Raw genomic sequence first — 27,687 nt, 5'->3', positions numbered from 1 at the left:
CATAATGAAACGCTAATCCCAGGAGTGTGACGCCCACGACACAAATGAATGCTAGACAGAAGATAACCAAATGTCTAGACTTATTCAAACCTGCTTCTCAGAGTTCAAACTCCTATTCCAGGCTTTACCAGCTTATGAGGCGTAAACTGGTTTAAAAACACACAACTAAACAACAATAAGAAGCTAAATCCTGCAAACCTTTTCAGTGAAGAGGTTTTAGTCAGTGATTTTAGTCATTTTAGTGATTTTATTCAGTCTGTGTTTATCTATCCAAACATAGTAACACCATCTGAAACTGATAGCCACTTATTGAAAGTCATATACAGTTTGAGGATGATGACTTTTGTCCAGACTTTTACTAAACATATTGGTGGATGGGAATATTCCCTGTTAAGTCTGTTTTTCTGGCTCCTTAAAGTTAACAAAATTGTACCATTTAAGGGTCTGTGGCTTTGTGTTCAGTACAATGGGCTGAAAGTATGGCTCTCTGAGTTCTAGAATTATACTGTTAATCTATCTCAGACATTTTACCAGGAGCCTCATTTCATTCCTATTATAACTCTCCCAGGGACTCAATTTCCTACCTAGGATACCAATCATGTCCCCTGGCAAATTACTTTATGCTTTGATTTCTCCAACAGAAAATGATAATTTTAAAATAGGAAGGATTATGTGGAATAAAAGGATGGCCAATTCATATTAAACAGCGAAACAGTTGGTATATAGGTATATATAATATATAATTTTAACATAAGTAATTTTTTTTTTGAGCTTCCAGCACAGGTTCCCACTAGCTATCTATTTTACACATGGTAGTGTATACATTGGAGAAGAAAAGGCAACCCACTCCAGTATTCTTGCCTGGAGAACCCCATGGACAGAGGAGCCTGGCGGGCTACAGTCCATGGGGTCACAAGAGTGGGACACGCTTAGCAACTAAAGAGAGAGAATATATATGTGTCAGTCCTAATCTCCCAGCCGTCCCACCCTTCTCTTCCCCCTCTCTGCATCTCTAGTCCTTCTCTACAAATAGTTTCATCTGTACCTTGCTTCTAGAATCCACATATATGTGTTAATATACGATATTTGTTTTTCTCTTTCTGTCTTACTTCATTCTGTATTAACATAAGTAATTCATTTTTTTTTATGCCTTTGTTAAGGCACCTCCTAGAACAATTTCTAATAAACGTAAAAACTGGATTTGAATTTTGGAGATCACTTTGACAGAGATTAGATATTAATGTAGAAGGCCTCACTGATTTGTACCCCAATGGAATGTACTCATTTTTGCTGGGGCTTTAACATTTACCTTTCATTATGCACAGAAATAAAATCCACTAAGAAAAGTGACAAGTCAACTGTATTATCTACCTCTTTGGCACAAATATTTTTATTGTACAACTGTAGGTTCCATAGGAGTTATTTCAACATCTAAGTCCTGGTTTTCCCTAGGTAGGTGGGAAATGGGGCTCCGTAGGAAGCAAAAAGCAGAAGCAACTGAGAAAAGCGTCCATGAGTGAATTCTGCCCAGTTTGTGACTCCCTCGACTCCAGCGCCAGGGAGGACTCCCTCAGGACAGCGCATGTGAGAACCTTAATTTACCCTTTGCCAGTCGAACTCAAGGTACAGTTAAGTAACTTTTTTGTTTTTTTATCCCCAGCTTACTGCTTTTATTTTTGCTTATTTATGTTTTTTAAATTTTATGTATTTTTTAATTGAGGTAGAATTGATTGGCAATATTATGTAAGTTTCAGGTGTACAACATAGTGATTCACAGGTTTAAGGGTTATTCTCCATTTGTAATTATCATAAAATATTGGCTATCTGCCCTGTGCTGTATAGTATATCCCTGCGGCTTACTTGTTTCAGATTACTACTAGTTTTTACCTTTTAAATCCCTCATCTCTATCTTGCCTCTTCCCACTTCCCTCTCCCCACTGGTAACCACTAAACATTATTATTTGTGGGGAAAAAAAAAATCCCTTAGTTATAGCCAGAATAAATACTTAAATCTCATTTGTTCCGCTCTTATCTAGAGCCTTCCTGCCTTAAGTATGGAACAAAATGGGGTTCTGAGAACCCCTCTTCCCATATCTCTTTTGGAAGCAAGAATTATCTCAAGGCAGGAAAAATAAAGTGAGGATATTTTTAATTGTTTTTGTTCCCCTCCTCTCAAATGAGTGAGGGGAATTCTACACAGTGAGGGGAAATAGGACCAGTACCTAAGTCAATAATGTAAATAGGATTGTAGATAAATGTTTAATTTATTCATGGGGAAAATACCAGACTTTCTTTCGCATCCATGTTTGCATCTAGTGTGCTAATAACAAATAGTCACTATCTAATTTCTATAAAGCAGTGTTTATGAATTGGAAAAAAAAAAAAAACTTTAACCAATAATTTATATGCCTGGGGTGTACATGAAGTAACACAACTTATTTTTTTAGGAGGATCCCATAATTTAGATCAAATGAATGTAAAATGATTTTTCTCCCCCCAAACCTAAATTAGAGAGATTTTCCTGGCCCAATAATTAATACTGCATTACATAAAATGACTTTCCTTTGTATCCTCTACCTGTGTGGCCTTTTAATAGAGACAAAGCTTTTGCTATAACCATGGAGCATACAATAGAGCAATCTGTAAAATATCACAGAGAATAATGTCTGTCTTACAGGGTTGTTGTGAGGATTTAATGAGACAATTCACAAAAAGCACTTAGTGTAATGCCTGGTACATATTAAATATTCCATAAATGTCAACTATAATTATTATTCCTCTCAGTGTATAAACTTCTATTTAATAAAGAGCTATCTTCTAAAGAAATCTCCAAGTTATCTTGCACACCCTAAATTTTAAGAGAGTTTCTCTACATACAATAGCTCAGACCCCCCGAATCCCATCCCATTTCCAATGTACTGCTTTCTTAGTTCCTATTTTGTTCTCCTTATATTATGGCATGTACACATCTGAACTCCTCTATCAGAGCTTTAGTTTCTAGAAAGCAGAAACACTATTTATCGTTGTATATTCAGTAGAATATGGTTTAGCGCCATGTACAGTATAAGTTTTTAGTAAGTATTTATTGAATGAATAAATGAATATGATTGAACATTTAAATATTCGATGACATAAATCCTAGGGTCCAACAGCCAACTACCCTACCGATATTTTAATTTTTTGTCAACTTCTTCTTTTTTTTTTTTTTTTGGCGCGGGGGCGCCTGCCGCCGCCGCCATGCTGCCTGGCCAGCACGCGCACAGCGGGCGGGGGCGGGGCCTGTCAACTTTTTCTAAAATGAACATTTAGTGTTCCTTTCACACATCCCAAATTGTTAATTCTCTAGGATATACCATTAAAAGAAAAAAAAAAAAAGGTTGCCTGTAAAAAGGAGAAGGTCCATCCCATCTTGATTAACTTTTGTACCCAATGTACTAATCCCATTCCCAGTTTGGTTCTTAAGACAACACTGCTGGGATTTTGGGAAGGTTTTTTGTCATGAAGGCAAGGCAAACACCAACAATAATTTCTAAGCCATAGTTCCTAAAGGAAATCAGAATAAGAAAGCATTTGAGTATATGCCTACTTTAATCAACAGAGGGAGTTACACTTTTTTTTTTAATGGCCCACCCTGCTTTTCAGTTTATGAATACTATATCTAGCTATCAAACAAATTGATGTCCCTTGGGTTCAAAGAGCAAATCCATGCCTCTGTCCCTAAGAAGGCTAATCATAAATTATCACCATCTCATACTTTAAGGATATTGCCATTCATGCAATAGTACTCTGGACATTGAGATCTGAGCCAAATAAGTATATGTTCAGTAGAACAATATAATCAAACTCTATACAACATAATTGAGACGTACACCAGCAACGATGATCAATTCAGGTAGAATTATATTCAGTAACAATAACTTACATAAATGTGTACTTTTTGCCAATTTACAGGCTCTTGTAGAAGGGCAGGACTACATAAGTCTAGCATGGGATGATTGGCTGCCACTGGTGTGGGATTTCTAAGTTTTAGCTTTTTATCAGGAGGAGACAAATTGGAGGAACACGGGACTTCCATGTTTAGAATACGATTCTCCAGTTTAGAATACCTTTAAAGACTTGGTTCAAAAGTCAACTTCTCAGAAGCCCGCCATATTAATTCCATCTTTAACCTCAGGGTTCTTGAGATTAAAAACTGTGAATGAATGAATAAATGAATAATTAAAAGGAAAGAGTAATGAGCAAGAGTGATTAATGGGAATGTGCATCCATTTACTCTGGTACAGCAAAAGATTGAGAAAAGATATTTGGCATATAACACATGCTTAAAGTGTTCATTAACTGAAAAAATTAATGACTAATTCTCATTTGAACTGTTTATGTGTAGAAGATGCAATTTCTCAAATTATTGCCACTATCAAGGTTGACACTGTTCCCTGTGCTATTATTTTCTTCCTCTAATCTTTGAATCCCTGGTTCCCTGTAAAAAGTTCTTATAGTCATACAAAAATGGAATTGTTGGGGCGGCAGTCATACTAAGTGGTACCTCTCTCCGTAATATATTAACTTCCCCCTCCATCGCCTTTAATAGAGCACTTCCAGAAATGCTTGGTCTCTGGAATAAAGTAGCAAGTGCAGAAATCCACTGCAATACAGGGCGTGGTGTATGTCCAACCAACGACGAAACAGAGAAGCATGAGTCACTCATGAGCCTGGAACAGTTTGACCACGAACACTAGTAACTGTAGGTATTAATGGTAACGACTTAGTGGAAGTGATGTTACAAATTTCTATTTGTTTCCCAGGTATTTGATGTGGACATCAGGCATGGTCTGGAACTTGACCAGTACATTCCATTTCAAGACGTTTCAGAGTAGAGTATGTACCACATATCATCTATGTGGGAACCCCATGCTGTCCCCAGCCTGGACATGTCCACAGAGGGTTGCCTAGTTAGTCCTCTTGAATCGGCTCCTCCGTTTATTACCCACCCTAAGCCCTTAACGAGCCTCAAAGCCTCATTTCTACTGAATAAGGCTAAGAGGACGTCATGAGCTTCTGATGAGCTGATTTCATAGATATTTTAGCACAGTGCCTGGCACATAAGAAATGCTCAGTAAATGTTATTATACTCATTATTACTTTACAAAATGATTCCCACTCTAAATTTTAAAATACTTAGAATCAATGAATGAACGAATCACTATGTCCAATTGCTTTGCAATAAGAAGGGATATTTTCCTCCATGGGAGAGGAGCTGAGTCTTGGGAGTGCCATTTTCAGAGGAGTGACACCCAAGCTGGACCACATTCTTTGGAGAAATCAGCAAATATGATGATCAAAGGTGCACAGGGAGCTTTGAGGGGGAAAGCACCTAAGGGAAACAGCCGGATGTGTGTGGTGAGCAGATTCCCAAGGCTGCCACTGAGGTGCTAAGGGCAGGTGAGGTGAGGCTGGGAGGGGAAGAGCCGGTAACACATCTGATGGACTCTCAAGGCTTTCTGCCAGCATTTGGCAAAGTCCACTCTCCTATTCCCAGCAGAGGGAATGTGTGGGGGCTGGTGACAAACAAGCCACTGCTGGTTCTATTATCTACTGAGCTTCTAAAGGGTGAGCCCTCAGTCTTTGGCCCACTTGGCCATAATCAGAACACACGTGGTACAAAGATACAAGGATGGAGGATGGTTTCGGAGACCAGTTACTTTTTATATAACACACACACACACACTTGGAGGATACAGCCAGCAAGTACTCTGTCGCAACATAAATGTACTCTTAAAATGATAGAAAGTTGCACATTAATGCAAATTATGTAAATCCTCACTAAGTAACTTGAATCCAATGGAAATTACAACCACACCAAGATCCTCTATAAACGTTGAGCTGGAGTATTCTATGCTGTATTTTGCTTCTGTGGTGTGAAGATGGCTAGAGATATGGTTGTGTGACTGTCACTGTCCTCAGGGACTTTCAAACAAATGAGCTGTCTGGTGAAACAGTCCCAGGATGCCAGTTTTCTAAATAAATATTAAAATGCATTTACTGTCTGCATCACTTAAGAGGTTGAGGATGAGGGGGCATGCACTGAAAGACTCACATGGTCTTATTTAACAACAGCTCAGCTATTAGACAACCAAGAGAATTAGGAAGAGAGTCTCAGAGTTATGCTGGTGTTCTGAGGGTATCTTCACAGCATCCATGGACTGGAAGATCATTTATGGATAAAAATGATCTTGTTGTTTTTAGTTGTGAAGTTGTATCTGATTCTTTCGTGACCCCATGGACTGTTACCCGCCAGGCCCCTCTGTCCATGGGATTTCCTAGGCAAGAATACTGGAGTGGGTTGCCACTTTCTTCTCCAGGGGATCTTCCTAAGCCAGGGATCGAACCCCAGTCTCCTGCATTGGCAGGCAGGTTCTTTACCACTGAGCCACCAGGGAAGCTCCAAATGATCTTGTTATTCTGCCCCAAGTGGTTGAAATGCAGACTCAAACAATTCACAGTTGACTAATCTGTATTCACTGTGACAAGTCCTTACTGTCAGACCTGAAGTAATTATCAGAAAGTGAGAACACAGACTTTCCTTTTGGGAAGCTGGGAGATGGCTTTCTACTCTAAGTTGGCACTAAATAGAATGACCCATAAAAATAACTTGGAAGGCTACCACCTTACAACCAGAACTTATAATATCTAACAGTTACAGACGGTGTCTTTCTCCTGTGTGTTTTAATTAAAGACTTCAAAGACACAGAAACTGAAAACGTGTACATAACCCATCTAATTTTGCATAATCTCTCATTAGTTGCATAGCGGATTGTCACCCTGTGTGACCCTGATTTATGTGTGTTACACACACATTTACAAGCTGCTGGCATTAAAAAATGCTCTGGATGGGTATCAGTGTCCTCTTTTTGATTCACACATGAAACCATCAGGTTCCCAGCTGGAATTGAGTAGAAGCACATTAGGAGAGGGGACAGTTTTGGATTAAGCTTGTCCAATGCAAGTTGCCAAGGGAGCATGCGCTTTTTAACAACTGCTGTTTCTGGCCTTGCTGTTTTAGGGTTTTATCTGCTAGTGTGAGAAGGCAGAAGTTCACAGGCATCTAAGGATGCGATTATTCAAACAAAATGGAACATGGCACACGGCTCCCACATATCAATCAGCAGTGTCATTTTAACAGTGGCAAGGACACAGAAGCGAAAAGAAGCAAAATCATTTACTGCACTAACAGTTACATTTGCCCGCCTCTCCTTGGAGAAACAATGACTAAAATCAGTAATTTTTAAATAATGGATGAGTACAGCTCTGAGATCAAGGGGATGGAAAGTAAAGTACGAATGCTCAGACTTGTGAGCATTGGAGTCTTTCCTTTTCCTCCGAACAAGCATTTTTCAAAAACATTTTGAATGTGAAAAGCCTATAGAGTTAAACACTGGGCTGCCTCCTACTTTATAAAGTTATACACAGGCCCAGGGGGAGGCCAAAACAGACACGTGCAAAGCTTCACACATGTGCTGGGGAGGGGCATGAGCTTGCACACATACACACACATACTTGCATACCAAGGTAGGAATTAGGACAACCATTGTGACAAATTCAAATCAAGCACAGTTAAGTCCCAAACTGATAATTTTCTATGGAAATTAACAGGGAGAACAAAGTTTAGCCAAGATTGACTTATAAGCCTATTTCATGGCTATGGCACATGTATTTCTTCTAATATTCGAATCTCAGCACCTGTTGCAAAGGAAGAGCTTACTCAGGATATTCATTTTCTGAAGGACATGAGGGCTTGCTTTTTACCTCTGAGTGCAAAATGAGTGGCGAAGTCATATTCCTGCTCAATCCCAGTTGGAGCAGAGCCGCCTAGGTTTGCTGCCCATGCTTCTCCTTAGAGAGGCCACGCAACTAGAGATGGGCGGGGACTAGACTCTAGTCTGATACACACATCAAGATACATAACACTCAGTGCTTTGGCCATGCACTGAACAAACGTTTCTGACAACAAGGGGGCTTCAGTGGGCTCACCACGTGGGTGAGGGGAGGGGGCTGTGCACAGTTATTGGGGCCAGGAGAAGTCCAGATCACACTGCTCTCCTCCACCTACAATACGTTCATCTCTCGTCTTCTGATACCTTCGAAACCTTTGCCTTCAATGAATGGAAGCTCTGAGCTATCTATAACCGTGTTGGGTAAGGTTCTTATTCTTTGACTTAAAAAGATCCCCCATTCTTGGAGTGAGACTTAGCAGAGAGGGGTTCCAAGTCCCTCCAGTCCTGGCTGGCAATTCTGCATCAGTGAATTGTATTCCTAATTCTACAGTGAAATCTCCCCAAGAAATTAAGGGGCAACAATAGAAAAGAATGAAACACTGCCATTTGCAGCAATATAGATTGGGCCCAGAGACTGTCATACTGAGGGAAGTATGTCAGGCAGAGAAAGACAGAAACTATATGACATCACTTGTTTGTGAAAAATCTGAAAAATAATGCAAATGAATCTATATGCAAAACAGAAATAGACTCACAGATACTGTAAACAAACTTATGGTTAGCAAAGGGGAAAGGAAGTAGGGGGAGAGATAAATTAGGAGTATGGGAGTAACAGATACAAACTATTAATACTATATATTAAATAGATAACCAACAAGGATTTACTACATAGCACAGGAATGGTCCCCAGTATCTTGTAATAACTGATGAAAGTGAAAGTCACTCAGTCATGTCTGAGTCTTTGCAATCCCACAGACTATACAGTCCATGGAATTCCCCAGGCCAGAATACTGGAGTGGGTACCCATTCTCTTCTCCAGGGGATCTTCCCAACCCAGGGATTAAACCCAGATCTTCCACATTTCAGGCAGATTCTTTACCAGCTGAGCCACCAGGGAAGCCCGTTTGATTATAAGTAACACCCTGCTTATTTAACTTATATGCAGAATACATCATGCAAAATGCCAGGCTGGATGAAGCACAAGCTGGAATCAAGATTGCTGGGAGAAATATCAATAACCTCAGATATGCAGATGACGCCATTCTTATGGCAGAAAGCGAAGAAGAACTAAAGAGCCTCTTGATGAAAGTGAAAGAAGAGAGTGAAAAAGTTGGCTTAAAACTCAACATTCAGAAAACTAAGATCATGGCATCTGGTCCCATCATTTCATGGCAAATAGATGGGGAAACAATGGAAATAGTGACAGACTTTACTTTTTTGGGCTCCAAAATCACTGCAGATGTTGACTGCAGCCATGAAATTAAAAGACGCTTGCTCCTTGGAAGAAAAGCTATGACCAATCTAGACTGCATATTAAAAAGCAGAGACATTACTTTGCCAACAAAGATCCATCTAGTCAAAGCTATGGTTTTTCCAGTAGTCATGTGTGGATGTGAGAGTGACTATAAAGAAAGCTGAGTGCCGAAGAACTGATGCTTCTGAAGTGTGGTGTTGGAGAAGACTCTTGAGAGTTCCTTGGACTGCAAGGAGATAAAACCAGTCCATCCCACAGGAAATCAGTCCTGAATATTCTTTGGAAGGACTGATGCTGAAGCTGAAATTACAATACTTTGGCCACCTGATGCAAAGAACTGTCTCATTGGAAAAGACCCTGATGCTGGGAAAGATTGAAGGCAGGAGGACAAGAGGATGACAGAGGATGAGATAGTTGGATGGCATCACCAACTTGATGGACATGAGTTTGAGCAAGCTCCGAGAGTTGGTGATGGACAGGGAAGCCTGGCGTGCTGCAGTCCATGAGGTCGCAAAGAGTTGGACACAACTGAGAGACTGAACTGAACAACTTATAACTGAACATGATCTATAAAAAACCCCCATAAATGAATCACAATGCCGTACACCTGAAACTAACACAATACTGCAAATCAACCATACTTCAATTTTTAAAAGTTACTTAATAAAGTTAGGCTTTCAAATAGTAAAATAAATATTTGGATTTATGTAAATATTTTAAAAAATGAGGGACAGTAATAGTAAGAGGTCCTACAAGTGGCCAAATCAAATATGGAATTCATTCAACCAGGCACACCCTATCTCTCATTATAAAGACCCAGTTGTGACTTCTTTCCTTCCAAAAAAGTCTCCTTAGGTGGGGACATGCTACCCAAACAAATGCCGGGCAATAGTAGGAGTTGGCAGGGGGTGGGGGCTCCGTTATTCAGAGAGATGTTTCTTCCATCTGTATTATCTCTGCACTCTCCATTGTTGAACTTGGGCCAATGAGGTCTTATTTTCATTTTTTTCTAAGGCAGAGGGAAACCAGAATTGTTAAAGTTTTACTACTGAAAAATACTTTATTTTTAGTAAAGTGCTTCAAAAATTGCCTTAGCATTTTTGAAGTTTATAACACAGTACTGTTGACTATAATCACTGTGCTGTGTATTAGATCTTCAGGATTTATTTATCTTCTAGTTATAGGTTTGTATCTTAAATAATATCTCCCCAATTCCACCCCCACCAAGACCCTGTTAGCCACCACTCTACTCTCTGCATATCCTAACTGCTCTTACCATGAAGAAGAAATGATAATTATGTGATGAGACAGACGTGTTAGCTAACATTATGGTGGCAATCAGACTGCAATACATAAATATATCAAATCAACAAAGTGAAGTGTTAGTCACTCAGTCGTATCCAACTGTTTGTGACCCCATGGACTATAGCCTGCCAGGCTCCTCCGTCCATGGAATTCTCCAGGCAAGAATACTGGAGTGCGTAGCCATTCCATTTTCCAGGGGAACTTCCCTACCCAGGGACTGAACCCAGGTCTCCTGCATTGTAGGCAGATTCTTTACTGACTGAGCCACCAGGGAAGCCCATCAAATCAACATGTGTGAGTTAAACTTACTGTTACATGCCAATTATATCTCAATAAAAAGAATAACACTGTCAAATGACATCTGATTTAGGTAACAAATTTTGGAGAGGGAACTCAAATTCATTTTTAAGGAAGACGCAATTAGTGACAAAGCTGGGGCAGGGTAGGATACTTATAATCACACACCCATCTCTGAATATACTTCCTTTGTTAATTCACAAGTCTGAAGGTTGTAGGGATGCCTCTGGTCTATTATCTGTTTAAGAATGAGCTCAACAGTCCTGAAATTTGGTGGTGAGCTCAGCCTGGAACTTGGGAGTTCTGACCTTCAGTTCCATCTGTAATTGTTGCTACAATATAATTGCTCCTAGACGCCAAAGCAGAGGTATGCATTCAAATGAAGGCAGGAAAGAGGCATATAAGTGTGTGTGTGCAAGTGTGGGGGTGGGCTGCATACACCATCATTCCGTGATTTAGAACCGTCCACACGACTCATGTGGAAAATCACTATGGCAGAAAGCTGACTTTTGAACCCTGTTGGGAGCCTGACTGCTGACTGTACCTCCCTCTACAACCTGCAGTGGCTGCATCAGCAAATCCTGGCTATTTAACATTGGTATGGAGTTGACTTACTTCCAGGGTCTAAGCACAAGCACACATCGGCTCATGCCCCCCCAAGAAAGTGGCCATTTCATGGAGAATAAACCAGAATTCTCCTCATTGTTCTTCCTCCCTCACCAATTCGAATGCTGGTTTGAGGGATGTTTATGGAAGCCTCTCAAAAATCTTGCTGCGTGTGGCTTTGATGGGATCGCCTGGGATCTCTTGAAGGGGTTAGGAGTCAGGGGGTTGAGAAGAGAAAAGTGTCCTAGGGACTAGGGAAGTGTGGGTGCTCCGTGACTAACCATCGGGAAGATTCAGAGCAGCTCAGGTCGGGCTGGACACACCCAAGCCCTGGTGCTGTGTCTCCTCTGAGGACCTTCCAGAATCTCCTGACGGTGCTGGGTCTGGGCAGGGACTCTCCACTTCATCGTGGGCCTGGGGTCTTCTATGAATGGCCATTTCTGGTGCCTATGCAGACAATATCACCGTGTGCCGGTGAATAAAATGAACAACCAAAAGCAGAGCAATATTCTAGCTTCTGTTTCCCTTCCCTCTAAAACGCTTCCAAGTACTAGCTCTCCTTAATTCTTTCCTATTTTAAACACACAGATATGCTCGATTTCAGGGTCTCATGGAGCAGAACAGAACAAATATCTATGGGTGCTGTCTCCGGACCTCTCTGAACTCACAAACTTCCCATTCAGGAAAAGAAGGACCCCACGTCACTGTGCCAAGCTGTTCACCCAAAGTGACCCATCAGGCGCTTGCAGTCCTCACTCAAGTGTATTAGTTTAAAATGTTTTTCTGTACAGCAGCATTTTAATCATAATTGTCCCTTATTATCTAGAAAAGCTCTGAATATATTATACTGGAAAACAAAGTCTAGTTACAGGTCACAGAAAAGCATCATTCTCATCCCCTGCGTTCTTCAGAGCTTTCTTACCTTTTTAATCATCCTTCAGATTTTCCCCCTTTCCTTCAAAACAGCAGTTTTTGGCTTTTTTTTTTTTTTTAACAAAGACTTTCCATTATAATCTGGGTCCATAAGGCTTCTGGCTTGAACATTTATCTTCTAAACATAAAAGAGTTTATCATTAGATTTGCTTCTTGGTTCTCACGATATCCCTCCCTACTCGTGCTACTTGCCTTTTTAAAATTTAGGAATGAGAAGCTGTTTGGGAGAAGGTCTCTCCCATGCCCATCACACGTTCCCTTGCTCAACCACAAACACGCCTGCGATAGCGGAGTTAGTGGTCCACGTCCCACACCTTGTTGGCCAGTGGGAGCTGAGCCTGCGTGTTAGAACGAGGCACGTGCACTTGTTTCGGCATGACCACAGTGGAGTCAGACTTCAGAGCTAGCCTCGAGATGCTCACAGACTGATATTAACCACGGTCTGCTGCAAGCATATGGGGAAAGACAGGCTGGAGCAGATCCCAAGGAGAAGACGCAGTGGCATATTTGCCCACATTACTGCTACGGTGGCAGAGCTTGGAGAGAGTGAGAGGCAGGCACCCCCCGGCCGCGTCACCCTGGAAGGGGGATCATGCGTGCGGAGAGCGGTCCGCAAACCTCGTGAGGACCGAAGGCAACACTGCCTGAACGTTGGGAGTCGTGAGCCGTCGGGGCGGGGGAAGGAAGTTGATTCTGTCTTTCATTCTGACAGGGCTTCTTAACGGGCACGCAGAGGGCTGAGGGTGGGGGGCGGGCGGGGGAGACACAGAGAGAGGACAGAAGGGTGAAGCCAGCCAGGCAAACGAGAATGAGAAATTGCAATTACGGACCTTATGGAGGAGCTGCTGGTAAGCTACTCTGGCCAAAGGAAAATGTTGATTGGACTGGTTTTCTGAGGGAAACAGACAGCCCTTCTGCAAGCAGATGGATGACAAGTCTCTGGGAGGAGGCTGTGTTGTTCATGTGTGAAACGGTCTCAGCCGAGGAGTAAAAGCGCCAAGCCATGTATGTAAGCAGGAGCCACCTGGCCTGCATGTGGCGGGGTGTGTGTGTGCGTGCGTGTGTGTGTGCGTGTGAAGGATGGAGACGTTGGCAGCCAAAGCTCTAGCTGAGAACTCCAGGACCACTCCACCAGCCGAGTCTCCATTTGTACTTTTCTCTTCCTCTCTTGCCCCCGCCTCCTCTCTTCCCACCACCCCCACCCACCCAGCACCCTCCTGCCATTTTAACCCTTCTCTAACTTCTACATGCGTCTCATATCTCATGGCACTATTCAGTATAAAACTAAGAAACTAGAAGCAACTCAAATACAAGGCAGGAACTGAGATGAAGGGACCAGAAATGATCTGCCAGCCAAGAACAGAGTCAGAACCAGCCCGTCCTCATGGACTAGGATTTCCTGGGGAGCAAGACCAGGACGGGGCCTGTGTGGAAGTGCTCAGTCTGGGTCCAGAGGTGAGCTCCACGTGGCCTGCAGCGAGGTCCGTGGCTCTCTTCTGGGCAGAACCAATAGACATGCCTCACCAAGAATTCCTATGGTTCTTTGGAGGCTAAAAAGTAAACCAGGTTGCTCAAGAAATTCTCTGATGGACTCAGAGCTTTCATTGCCGGGGTCTGGGTTCAATCCTTAACTGGGGAACTAATATCCCACAAGCCATATGGCCAGGAAAAAAAAAAAAGGAAAGTAGGCTTCTCAACCTCAGACGTATTGACATCTTGTACTGGATAATTCCTTTGTAGGGGATGTCCTGGACTTTACGGATGCTAAACAACATCGCCGGTCTCTACTCCCCAGCTGCTGATAGCACCTCACCAAGCTGTGCCAATGAAAAATGTCTCCAGAGATTGCCACCTGCCTCCTGGGGTGGGGTGAGATCAGAACCACAGAGGTAAACATTACACAGAGTTGGCTGGTTCCAAGTGGAGACACCACCTTGCTCTGTGCGTGAAGGTTAAAAACACACACACCAACACACTCATAAACACACCCTCACATAATATTACATACAAAGACTCAGGGCAGGTGGTTCTCGCTTCTGATTTTTTTTCATACTTTTATCCATCTGATTTGCTGTAAACGCTTCCAAAACTGGAGAAGAACTTCCAGGGCTCCATTTTCAAAGTGCCCTCCAGTGTTTACAGCCCCGAGCCTTGGAAACTGGGAGGGAAACATTCATTCTTTCATTTGGCTTCTGCAAAATAACGCTGCACACAGACGCTTGCCTTATTGTCGGGCTCTGCCGAGTGTCTGCACCCAAAAGAGAAAGCAGACGCCTAAAGACGGCTGGAGATGTTCCCCACAGGGCTTTGCGCTTGTTTTGAGATACCCTGACTCTGCACAGATTTTCAGTGACTGGAAGGATTGGGCTGTGGGAGGGGCGGCTTGCTGCACTCTGAATTACAGAGCTGACTCAATGGAACAGATTCACATACGGTCAGATGTACCTGAACCAATGTGATATGTATGGATTGGGTCTTTGCTACGTGTAAAGTCCAGTTACAAGGGCTAAAGGCATGTATAAGACATCGGGTCTACTACTGCTAGTATTTAAGTGCTCACACAGTGCTGTAAGGACGGTACATGCGTTTAACCCCCACAACGCCCTCTGTGAAGGAGCTATGGTGGCGCTAGTGGTAAAGAACCCACCTGCCAATGCAGGAAACATAAGAGATGCAGGTTTGATCCCTGGGTCGGGAAGATCCCCTGGAGGAGGAAATGGCAACCCACTCCAGTATTCTTGCCTGGAGAATCCCATGGACAGAGGAGCCTGGTGGGCTACAGTCCATGGGGTCCCAAAGAGTTGGACACGACTGAAGCAACTTAGCACGCACGTTAGTGAGGCACATCTGCAAACGAGGAAACTAGACAGAGAGGTTAAGGACTTAGCCCAGTCACAGCACCAGTAGATGGCCGAGCAAAGGGGCATTTGAACTCAGGCAGGCTCATACCAGCGCCTGCACATCTAGCCAGCATTCTGCGCTGTCTTTTCTGCTACAACAGTTATACAGAACCACACGATCAGGCAGGCTGTGCTAAGTATTATAAATAGCAAAGAAGTACAAACAATAAAGGGATCTGGGAGCCCAACAAAGAGGCAGACTAGCTGGCTTTGCAGTCGGAAGTGTTCCTGGAGGAGACGGAGTGTGAGTGGAGTCCGGAAGCCTGGGGAGGATTCTGTGATGGGCTGGGGTCAGAATGAAGGGAATGTGGAAGTGAATACGCAGGGAATGTTGGAATTACGATGGGAGTCAGGGTTGGCTGGAATGTGGGCTACCAATGGGGAGAGGAGAGAGAAGGAAGGCTGGGGAGGGCGAACAGAGGTCACCTTCGCCCTTGTCCCCTCCTCGTCATATTGCTGAGAGCTTAGGGGTTTCTGAGAAGAGGAGCGGCACTTTCTGAACTGTCTCTCTTCCCAAGAAACTGGAGTCTGCCTAATACTTCTTCCCCTATAAAGAGATGTCCCTCTCCCCCTTCTTCCAAACACCTTTTTCTCTATTGACCAGGGACTCCCCAAGTTTCTCACATTTTAAAGTAGACGTGCCTGACAGGCTTGCCACTCTGGCAAAAATCACAAGTCTCAGAAGAAGTAAAGCAACTAAATTCACCTGGAACGACATTATTTTCATGGTGGGTGTTGAGATTGAGAACAGTTAAATGCCGAAAAGGAAAAGAATTCCTGAAACTGAGTGGCTTGGACCTGCACTAGATGGAAACGATCCAACCAGGGGTTATAGTGGGGTGGGGAGGGGTGGGCTAGTACATTTCAAGACGTGAGCCCCCAAGTCACCCACGTTTTTGATGTAGCTTTCCAAATCACAGCAACTAGTGTAATAAAGCTATATGGTTTGTTCGACAAGAGCCACAAAGAATAAAGGAAGGAGGGAAGGAAGACAGAACAAAAAAAAAGAAGAGAAGAACAAGAAAAGGCACACCCTGTGGAGGCCACAATGTATCGAGGAGCCCAGCCTGCAATCCCCAAAGCTGACAGCTATTATGCGTAATTAGCACAAAGCGAGATTCTGTATATACACACTATCTCCAGACATGTTTTTAAAACAAGGGCTCTGCCTTTTACCACCAATAATTTGTCTTGTTGTATGTTGTTACTTACACAGATGTTCCATAATTTTTTGCATATGGCTCAGCCAAAGAAAGCTTTTCCCCCCTTCCCTTTTTGGGAAAGATGCAAAGATGCAACCGCCTGTGTGAGGGAGAGGAGGATGACTAGTTTTTACAGAACTTTCATGGTGATGATAGGGGTGGGGGTGGCTGGGGCGTACATGTGCGCGCCTGTGTGTGTGTGTGTGTGTGTGTGTGTGTGTGTGTGTATCTGTGTATATAGTAACAAGATTCTCTACCCAATCCTGCCAACTGCACTTTATCTGACTCTCTTTACTGAGTCATTCCAATGGGATTTGGGAGTACTCAGTACATCCAGGGTTCGTGGCATTTGCTGGGATAAGACATTATCAAAAGCCTCTCTAAAAGGGTTTGAATATTTACAGAAGAAAAAAAGAGGCGGGAGAGATGCAAATACATTTGAGGGTTTTTTTTCTCTTTCTTGGCAGTCTTTGCAACTGAGAACAGCAGAGCCCTCTCATGTTTCTCTGACCTTGCTCAGCGCCGTCCAGTATGCACATATACGGTATCAGAGAACGTCCCTGCTCCATGCTTTCTTGGGAAGGACGGTCTGTGCGGATGTGGTTTATTTGGGGTGGGGGGTGGGAGTGCAGATATCAAGGGGAGGGATGAGGTCAAATCCAAGCAAACTGGGTTTTTAAGATAAAGAAATACAACTGGTTGAAGAGAAGAGGCAGAAAGGCAGATTTAAAAAGATACATCTTCTTTTTTACTGCGATACCACCAATTGAGAGAACATTCTGCTGGGTGGGGAGGGGGGGATGTCTGCCAAGGACTTCTAATTCAGTTTGTTCCACCGTTTTATTTTTAAACTCAAGTGCAGATTTTATTCCTGGAATGTTATAGGATTGGTGTGGGCAGAAATGGGCAAATTTACTTCAGAGGTGTTTTATAACAACTTGGAAAAGACCCTCTAAATTCCTCCAAGTCCATTTCAGGGGTGAATTTCATTTCCTTTCTCTTCTTTGGAAAGTTACCTGGATGGTTTAAAAATTTTATATTACAAAGGAAAACCTGATTATAATTTGGAAAGCATTTCAAAATTCTGATAGTATCTATTAGGCATTTACTATGAGCCAGGCACGGTAAGAATTTGCCTTCTCTCTCATTTAATGTTCACAGCTCTCACATACGGGTGAGAAACCAAGGTGGGAAGGGATGCCAGAGCCTATAGTTCAAATCTCAGTCTTGACAATAGCAAATCCTTCTTGGTCACCATGCAATTATGCTTCCATGTGTCAGTGTCTGGCAAGACATACAATTAATCAAATAAATACACAACTTGGACAGTAGGCTACTATCTCTTATTCTAATAGGATGGTGGCAAAAGCAGATTCCTTAGCCTGATACAGCCAACAGAGGCTTGCAAAATCTCTCCAGTCTCTGAGCAAAAGTTTTGGTGGTGGGCATGTAGCGCTCTCGAACAGAGGAAGGCTTCCCAAGTAGCTCAGTGGTAAAGAATCTGACTGCAATGCGGGAGATGAGGGTTCGATCCCTGGTCCAGGAAGATCTGGAGAAAGAAACGGCAACCCACTCAAGTATTCTTGCCTGAGAAATCCCACGGACAGAGGTGCCTGGCTACAGTCCATGGGGTCACAAGAGAGTCAGAGATGACTTAGCGGCTAAAACAAAAGAGCAGAGGAATTGGTGGGTATATATTTATTTCAAAATGCACTGGCCCCAGTACCAAAACTTGTTCATCCTACCCTGGCAACATTAAAGACTGATAGAACGTCCCTCCCCGCCCCGTCTGCCAAAGCATTTACTTCAAAAATCGGTTTCCTCTGTCACTGTTTATTGCCGCATTTTGCTCAGTGGTTCTGAGAAACCTCATGGAAAATCACAATGTTACACTTGTTAAATTGACCCTGCAGGGCGCTCTACCACTAGTACATGCCACATCCCAAGAGGTAAAAAGGCAAGTCAGCCAGGCTCACGCTGAGAATATCATCATGAAACCAACAAGGATATGCAAATCTGTCTGCTCTAGCTCATTTGCATAGCCTTTCATTGGTTTTGTGGAACCTCTATACTAAATGTCAATTTCCTTTTCTTTCCTAAAGCTTATTAGCTGCTTGTGATGTTTACAGCTTGAAGACCAAACAGATTTAATAGGTAAATCATTTAAGCTATATAATTAAAAAGCATGTGAAGAAGAGGGAAAAAAAAGAGGTTCTGATATAGATCAAACGCGGAGATCTACTTGGGCTGTTAAAATATGCTTTCCAAGTTTGGAAGCTGTAGGGGCCTCATGCATGTCTGTGCACGCATAAGCACCACCACAAAATTTGCTTAACCTATTTTTTTTTTTTTTTTGGCAATGATTTAGGAAAAGTAGAAAGATTTGCTTATAAACGACCAAGGGCTTGAACCTAGTCACTGAGTACACATTTTACTCACGACAAAATCTGAATGGAAGTCTGCCAGCATCTGGGCGGACATTCAAACATTCTGAGTTTCTATGTATCCTGATCCCTCAAAGCTATGTTTTAGAACTTAAAAGTTCTGATCTTTTCTGAGGCACCTGAGAACTCAGCCCTCACCTCTCAATGCAGAGTGAATATATAGCAATAATACTAGGCTCTAAAGAAGTGCAAAGAAGTCCTTTCCCACATAGCATTTATTGACAGCATCAGTTCCACAAATACATGATGGGTTCTGTACCAAATTATTTTCCCGTTTGGGTGTCAGATTTAGGAACTGGGTGAAGGTTTGGAGAAACCTTGGCAAAGTCTATAAATATTTCTTAAAGTCTATAAATATCCTTTAAAGTAATCACTTAAATAGGAAGCAGTATCATTCAGACACACTTCGTGGAATCAAGTGTAGAATCTTTTGTACTTTGAATGCAGCAGCTGAGGTCAGTACCTATTGCTATTAGTCCTTAGTTCAGTAGCTCCTCCAAGAGGCAACTAGTGATTCACACTTTCAAAGTGCTTCTTTACTGGCAACTTTAACACAATTAGCTGACATCCCAAATTTCACATGGGCTACAGGAGAAACAACTATTCCATCTCAAATTAAATTTTATGATTGGCTTTACGAAAAGCCAAACACTCTTAGGAGGTTCTGGAGGTGGGCAGACAAGAGCAATCTATCACTAAAAACAGAGAGAGAGGTCTTTCCAGGTTGGACCCCTCCTTGCCATATGGAGCCCTGGCAGAGCCGTGATAAAACATCACCGGAATGTTTTAATACCACCAGGGCTACAGGTACTTTTATGTCTTGATGGAATTCAGCTCTGCAGCTCCTTACTGTCACACACAATCCAATCCATCCTGTTGTAAATTCCTTTCTCCCTCTAACAGTAATGGGCAGCAGGGTGAAACAGGTTGCATTCAATGGCATGAAAGAGAAGGGAGGCAAAGAAAACACTGAAAGTAAAGGCAGAGATGGTGAGGCTTCAACCACAGTCCACAGACCTAGGTCTCATTGGCTCTACTGATGAGTTATTTCCAAAGCTCAGGCAAGCTAGTCATCAGCTCCACGCCTCCATCCTCATTTGCTAAACAAGGGTCACCACACATCCTTTGACCTCAAGGAATTTTTGTGAAATTGAGAATCTTACAAAAAGCACTGCAAACACGGATGCCAAACTATTATCTCATAATTCAACATGCCCACATCAGACTGAGACAAGTGAAACCCCAAATTAATTTGATACCATATGCTATGGGTTGCATTTTCCAACAGCCTTCAAAAATTGGCATTTATAATATTTGTGGGTTCCTCCTTTTCCGTGTACAGAAACATGTGCACACATCAAAACAGACCCAGTTAAATATTAATTATCTGGTGAAGGATTATCCAAGAATCTTACTGTTTCTTCTTTTCCCTTGATGCCCATTTTTTAGCCTTTCTGGCAATTCTTATATGATCAAGGAAAAGAGATGGCATGGAAATCAATAAATCCCTTTCCTTATTCATTGTAATTTCAATGTTCTGTGTTCCCTCAGCCTCCATTGGCAGAAATAAGGGGCAGGACACTATTTGTGCTCACAGTGGGATGAAAACATTTATCTGCATTATTGGAAAATGAAGTATTTACAAAAATTAACTGCTCTTCACTTTCTAAAAATTCACTTACCAAATTGAAATTTTTCTAAGATCTGTTTCTTTCATAGTGTTACATCTAGGTATCTGTCTTTTATTTATTTTTTTAAAAATATTTATTTATTTGGCTGCGCCAGGTCTTAGTTATAACATGTGAGCTCTTGGTTATAGCATATGGGATCTAGTTCCCTGACTAGGGATCAAACCTGGGCCCTCTGCATTGGGAGCTCAGAATCTTAACCACTGGACCACCAGGGAAGTCCTGGTATCTGCCTTTTAAAATAAAGAATAATAAATTTTAACCTTTCTTTGATGACTCAGTATTATCAATAACCATCCACTTATTATGATGCTATACTTCACAGCATAATTTTCTATCTGCTCTTGAACATTCTTTCTTCTCCTCTGATCTCAGTCTATCATGTGATACATCTGTTATTTTTTCATTCAACAAACCAAATCTTAGGCAGTGTCTCCTATATGCCAGGCACTGTGCTACTAGGAGCTAAAGACTTAATAAGAAAAACAAGCATGGTCCCTACTCTTGGAGAGCTTGCCTTCTCTTTGGGGAGAAAAGACATTAATGATATTATCACACAAATACATACGCTTATATGTGAAGACTGCCCTCAGAGAAAGGTATAGGATGATGTGAAACATGTGAAAGTGGTATAAGAAGGCCAGGAACTTGGGGCTCCGAGAGAGATGGGGGTGCATTAAGGGTATTATATTAAGGAAGGTATCATAAACATTCAGAGAGGAACTGTTCCAGCTGACCCCAGCACACTATGAAGTAACTTTACATCCTTAGCCCAAAGGACTAAAAACCAAAACAAACGTGAAAAGATTTTAGTAAACATATTGTTGGGGTGTCACTGGTATTTTTATTCAGAAATTATGGTGAGTTGTAGTGGGGGTAAAATGAGTAAATTGTGTTGGTGTGATTGAGAACTGCTATTTTCAACTTGAAAATAGAATACTGGAGTAAGACGAAAGAGGTCAAGAAGAGATTGCACACCAGTGCACACCAGTATAAATTCATGCTGTATTTCACCTTAAAAATATATAAATCTATAAATATTTAAATGTATATATATAGAGAGAGAGAGGGAGAGAGGAAGAGAAATTGATTCATTTCCTAACTCTGGCTGTACCCACTGAAAAGGCTGAGAAACAATGACAAACCCAGTCATAATGAGAACACCTGAGCCCAGACTGTGGTCTCCAAATGCCATTGCTCACTAATAGGAAGCAGGTTTCCTTGGAAAAAAGGTGATCCCAGGTCTGAGGCAGGAAATGTACAAGAGGAGTCTAGAACTTACTGTCATATTAGAAAGCAAGACAACCATATATATATATATATACACACACACACACATATATATATAAATCCCCAAAAACAAAAAACAACTAGTATTACATGGAAAGAACTCAAGAACCAAACTGAATAGTGAGCAGTCAATAGTCAAAATGAGGCCATTTGAGTATCAGTTAATGGTAAAAACTATAACTGATTGAAACACACCAGATATAAATCATTTAACCTCGAGAGTTTACAGTAATACTTTTAAAAATGGTGACTAGGGAGAAAATTATGAACAAATTTTATGTTGAAGACTGGTAAATAAAAGAGTCAAGTATTCATCCCGCTTTTTACACAAAACCGGAAGCACTGAGTAAATAAATAGTAGGTGAGAAGTTTCTCATCTCGAACAATGGTTCCTGGTAATAAATGAACAAAGAATAATAGAATTAGACTAGCATCATTTCGCAATCCCCTGTAAATTTAGGAATTTAAACAAAGATCTCACTGCAAAAAGATACACTACTAACCAATGACCTCCTAACACAAGACCAACTATGAAGCCGTCAGGCAAAACAAAGCGAACCAAACAATGCCTCTAGGGCTTCCCAGCACTTCCCCAGGAAGACAGATGACAAAGGAGCATGCCCAACACCACCATCGAAATCCACTATCAAAATCCAGACGGTGGAAATTCTATTGGACAAATGATCTGGTTTCTTCTACAGAAAAAAAACTATAACATTAAAAAAAAAAAAAAAGGTAAGGGATGGCACCAGTAGCTTATAAGAAGTTTAAGGGACATAAATAGACTATTTACACTCTGATTCGAGTAAACTCAGTGAATTCTGGCATAATAAGTAAGTGTGTGGCAGAAAATGGTGGAACAAAATTGATGTATTGGCATTGCAGTGACTATGTACGGTAGCAAAATGCTAGCATGAGATTGGACTCACCGTGCCAAACAAGGTAAATTGTACCTTCTGGAATTGCATAGACAGAGATGGGCCCCCAAGCTTGTAAATCTCTTCTTCTTCTTTTTTTTTTTTTAAAGACATTAGTGAGCATCTTATTAATGTTATGATTCGAAAAATATTTTCTGCCTCTAATGGAAGAGTTGGACTAGCCGAGGAAACGACCATTGGTTCCCCAAATTGCAGCCTTTCCAATTAAAAACTGCAAATTGTTTCATATTGTTAATGATTTCAACTTTGAAAGAAGCCATTTCTACCCTTCCTTTTGTTTTAAGTGAATAAGTTCTAAGTGGAGAAGTTTAAATGTAAAAATACCCTGAGATTGCAAGGTAGCTCTTTAAAAAAAAAAACACAATACCCTATCATTACTTGCAACTCATTTTTTTAGGGAACCAAGATTATTTTCTCAAGACTGTGCAACAATATTAAAAAAAAAAAAATCAACGACAACAAAAGGGAATAAATTGGAAACTGAAGTTAGAAAAGCCTGCAGCTGTCATCCGTAACACTGATTTTAACTTTCTGTGTTCATCCACAAAGCCTCATTGTTCTTTTTTCTGGGTTTTATAAGTCAGCATTATACATTGAAATCTAACAAACATTATACTAACAAATTTTTCCTTTATCACTTTTATATATTGAGGTTTCACACCAGATTGTGTTTGAAAAAGGAGTTGATACTAAAAATCAACAAAGTAAAGAGGGTCCTGGGTGTCGGTGGGGGTGGGGTGGGGGAAATCTTAGAATTTGGAAAGTGAAAAAGAGAATAATGTTTGCTGATCTGTTTATTATCATATTAAATTCTATACTTGTCTTTTTAAATGATTCATCATTGCATATAATGTATTGAATACTATACATTATATGGATAGCCTTTCCCTTCTCCAAGGGATGTTCCCAACCCAGAGAATCGAACCCAGGTCTCCGGCAATGCAGGGGATTCTTTACCAGCTAAGCCATGAGGGAAGCCCAAGAATACTGGAGTGGGAAGCCTATCCCTTCTCCAGGGGGATCTTCATGACCCAGGAATCGAACCAGGGTCTCCTGCACTGCAGGCGGATTCTTTACCAACTAAGCTATGAGGGAAGCCTTATTGAATACTTATACTATGGAAAATATCAAATCAATGTTATAAAATAAATATTTTGGATTCAACTGCAAAAAAGAAGAGAAAAGAAAAAAGGTAATAAAAATATTTGTAAATCATCAAATAAAGGTAGAGGATGATATTTGTACCTGTGGGTGATTATTGCTGTAACTCTACAATGCCTAAATACAGGAAAGAAAAGGAAAAAAAAGAAAATGGAGTTCTTGTATAACTTTCCTCCCATGTGATAGCAAATACTTGGATGCCAATAGTGTCTCCATGGTCTCTAATCTTTTTCACATGTAGAGTTATGCAGGCGAAGGGCTGGAACCATCATGGATGCAACGCATTTACATACGTGAATGGGTTTTCAGAGAACAGAAGGAGGGAGGCAGAAAGCATTTCATCTACCTGTGGTATCATGGCCCCTGACATCACCTGTCCCGCCGGGTACTTTCTGATTCAAGGGAAGGAATGTGATGCAGTGGAGAGGGCATGGGTTTTATTAATCAGACTTACTTAGGGTCAAAACCAACATGTTTATTATTAGCAGGGTAGCTTTGAGCTGACTCACTTCCGTTTTGCGCAGGCTCTCTTATCTGCAACATAGAGATAGCAATATCCACCTTGTCAAGATGTCTGTATATCTTCCAAGAAATAACATATAAAATTTACCAGACTCAGTGTTCAGTAAATAGCTTCCGCTCTGTTCTTCGGACCTTGCAGGAATGCTGATCAGCCTATTGCAGCAACAGGAATCAACGTTCTATCTTGGAAATGGACTTTCCAGGCCACAGGTGTAGCTCATCCTGTTCCTGGGAGTCATGGAAAAGCTCTGCCAGAAATCCAGCCTTGGATCTCATCCTAGCCTCCCTCCCTGAACCCCACTTCAGTGGTCATCTGTGAACACACCTGATACAGAAGAGAGGAATAAAAAAAATGGGAGGGAAAGAGCAGCAGACTCCTCCAAAGGCCAACACCAGGAAAACAAAAAGTCTGCTTCTTGACAATACCAATCCCCATCACTAGGCCCTAGAGACTTTTCTTTTGTTTAAATCAAAGTCAGTATTTTCTAAGCCTTAAATGAAAAGTGAAAGTGGCTCAGTTGTGTTTGACTCTTTGCGACCCCACAGACCATACAGTCCACGGAATTCTCCAGGCCAGAATACTGGAGTGGGTAGCCTTTCCCTTCTCCAGGGGATCTTCCCAACCCAGGGATCAAACCCAGGTCTCCACTCTTGCAGGCGGATTCTTTACCAGCTGATCCACCAGGGAAGCCCAAGAATACTGGAGTGGGTAGCCTATCCCTTCTCCAGCGGATCTTTCCCACCCAGGAATCGAACTGGGGTCTCCTGCATTGCAGGTGGATTCTTTACCAACTGAGTTATCAGAGAAGCCTAAAATTAGAGGGCACCTTCTCTCCACATTTAAAAGCAAGCACTTGCCACTTCAGCTTTCAAATCATGTAGGATTGAAAACAGTATAGCTGAAAGAAGCGTGGCCTTTTTAATTAAGAGCTCGCTCTCTTTTCTTCCCCCTTCTGAAAGCCAACAGGGGAACAAACTGAACTGAAACATAGTTGTTGAAAAGGTTCAAAGGTTTTCATGCCCCTGTGTTCTATCTTTAGCCTTGCTTTCTTTGTGTAAGACACAGAAGATGTTGCCCCAGTGTATAGTAAATGCCGGCACACACAGGGAGCTGAGTGGCAACAGCTCTTCCAGCATCACCGGGGCAGTCCTCTTTCCAGGAAACCAAACAGCAAGCTACTCACTGATCCCTTTGCCTTTCTCCCTCAAACTCTCCAGCTTATACAGTGCCTAATGAGCAAGATGGCTGCTCACTATAAGCAGGAAGAATTCTGCAAACAGCATTCAGTTGTATCCACAGAGAGAGAGAGTCTGGAATTTGGTGGAAGAGAAACAAGGTGTTTGGTGCATCGAGAACCAGAGTCAAGACTGTGAGCTTCTTTAGGCCAAAGATTCTGTGGCTGGCATTCAATAAATATTTGGAGAATTACTTAAATGCAGGGATGAATATGGGATGTCCAGAACTGCTCATGAATTGTGTGAGAAAACCTTTCCCAATTTTGTAGATAGTGTAAGATTAAACTCAGCTGACAAAACGAGAAGATTTAGGAGTATCCATCTCATGTCCCAGTGATTGTGTCAGTTTTCAGAGAAAAAATTAAATATTTCATTAAAAAAAACAAAACAGGAGGGCAGTTTCTGAAAACTTATTTGTGAATCAAAACCGAAGTAGACCAAAGTGACTAAACATTCAAATGAAAGGGTAAAAAAAGAAGAGAGATTGCCGATTTTCTTTTCCTCTTACCAGTGTGAAATTTTAAAGGCACTTCTTCCTGTCAAAAGGATGGCATCAAATGTATTTAAAGGATCCACATAAGCCTGCCTCTTTACATCCTTCTTGCTCTCATAGCACACCATCTATTCTCATCTCATTTCACCCCACCAAGTTCTATAACAGCAGGTAGCTTTATGCTCTAATCACTTCATTCTTTGAAAATGCGACAATTCACATTAAAACTCCACTAATTCAGACCTTAAAGAGTGAGTTAGACCTGAAAAACTCTCACTAGTATTTAGCTTAAGCCTACATTTTTCAAAAAAGGTTTGGAACTGTTTACCTCATTTAAGCATTTCTAAGTTTACTTTATCACCATCATTTGTATCAAATAATATGATAACTGAAGGTGATCTAGGCTTTAAAGTGAGTCTCTGTGCTGTGCTTATCCATTCAGTTGTTCCGACTCTTTGTGAACCCATGGACTGTAGCTCGTCAGGCTCCTCTGCCCATGGGGATTCTCCAGGCAAGAATACTGGAGTGGGCTGCCAGGCCCTCCTCCAGGGATCTTCCCAACCCAGGGATCGAAGCCAGGTCTCCCTCAATGCAGGCGGATCCTTTACTGCCTAAGCCACCAGGGAAGCCCTAAAAGTGAGTCTAGATTAAACCTTATAATGTTTGGTATAGATGAAAAGCCCTTGAGATTTGAAGTAAAAAGTTTAAATGTCTGGGCTCAAGTTCCATTTATGTTATGTACCATTTGCGCAATCTTCCACAACCATTTAACTTTGCTGAGCACCAGTTTCATCATTTATGAAAATGGGAATAGAAAGAAGTACTTCTCTCAGAGTTGCTCTGAGGATTACACTGATGTAAAGCAAAAAATTTCATGAGCTGTATGCAAATTATATAATTATCATCATCACAATTGTCATCCCCACAATTGTCCACACTTAAAAATCATTCAAATAAGAGAGGGTAAGAAAGAACCAATGGTTCCTCAACCTCCTTACCCAGCACCATGCTGTAGACTGCACCACTTTAGGTCACAAAAAGACCCATATTATCTACATATAAATTTCTACTTGTTATATACAAATAAATTGGTTCCGGCTCTAGAAATTGAGGAACAGAGAGGGTGAAGCAACATGTGTGATGAATTTATTATTCAGGTATGTTTCATGAATTAAATTGATACATGTTTATTGAGCACTTATTATATACCAAGCACTGTTTCAGGTGTGAGGACAGAGCAGTGAGCTAGGCAGACACAATCTCTGCCATTGGAGAGCTGACAATGAACTCATACTTGTGAATTCTAAACCCCTATCTTCCCCACTTCATATTATGCCAATGAGTGCCGGGGCTCTCTCCTCCACAGGTTTTCTTTTTCTCCCCTTCCCTCTCTCTCTTGGCACAACTTACAGAGAAACTAACACCT

At 41.6% G+C, this 27,687-nt stretch overlaps 1 protein-coding gene across 14 annotated transcripts in view; it reads right to left on the bottom strand.

The window, feature by feature from the left end:
* The window catches only part of ATXN1 (ataxin 1), a 404,589-nt gene that overhangs the window by 92,155 nt on the left and 284,747 nt on the right, over nt 1-27,687 (bottom strand). The gene's annotated exons all lie outside the window — the stretch shown is intronic.

This window comes from Cervus elaphus, chromosome 7 (assembly GCF_910594005.1).
Source record: "Cervus elaphus chromosome 7, mCerEla1.1, whole genome shotgun sequence".
In the NCBI taxonomy this organism is placed as follows: Eukaryota; Metazoa; Chordata; class Mammalia; order Artiodactyla; family Cervidae; genus Cervus; species Cervus elaphus.
This window is presented reverse-complemented; position numbering and strand designations above follow the sequence as displayed.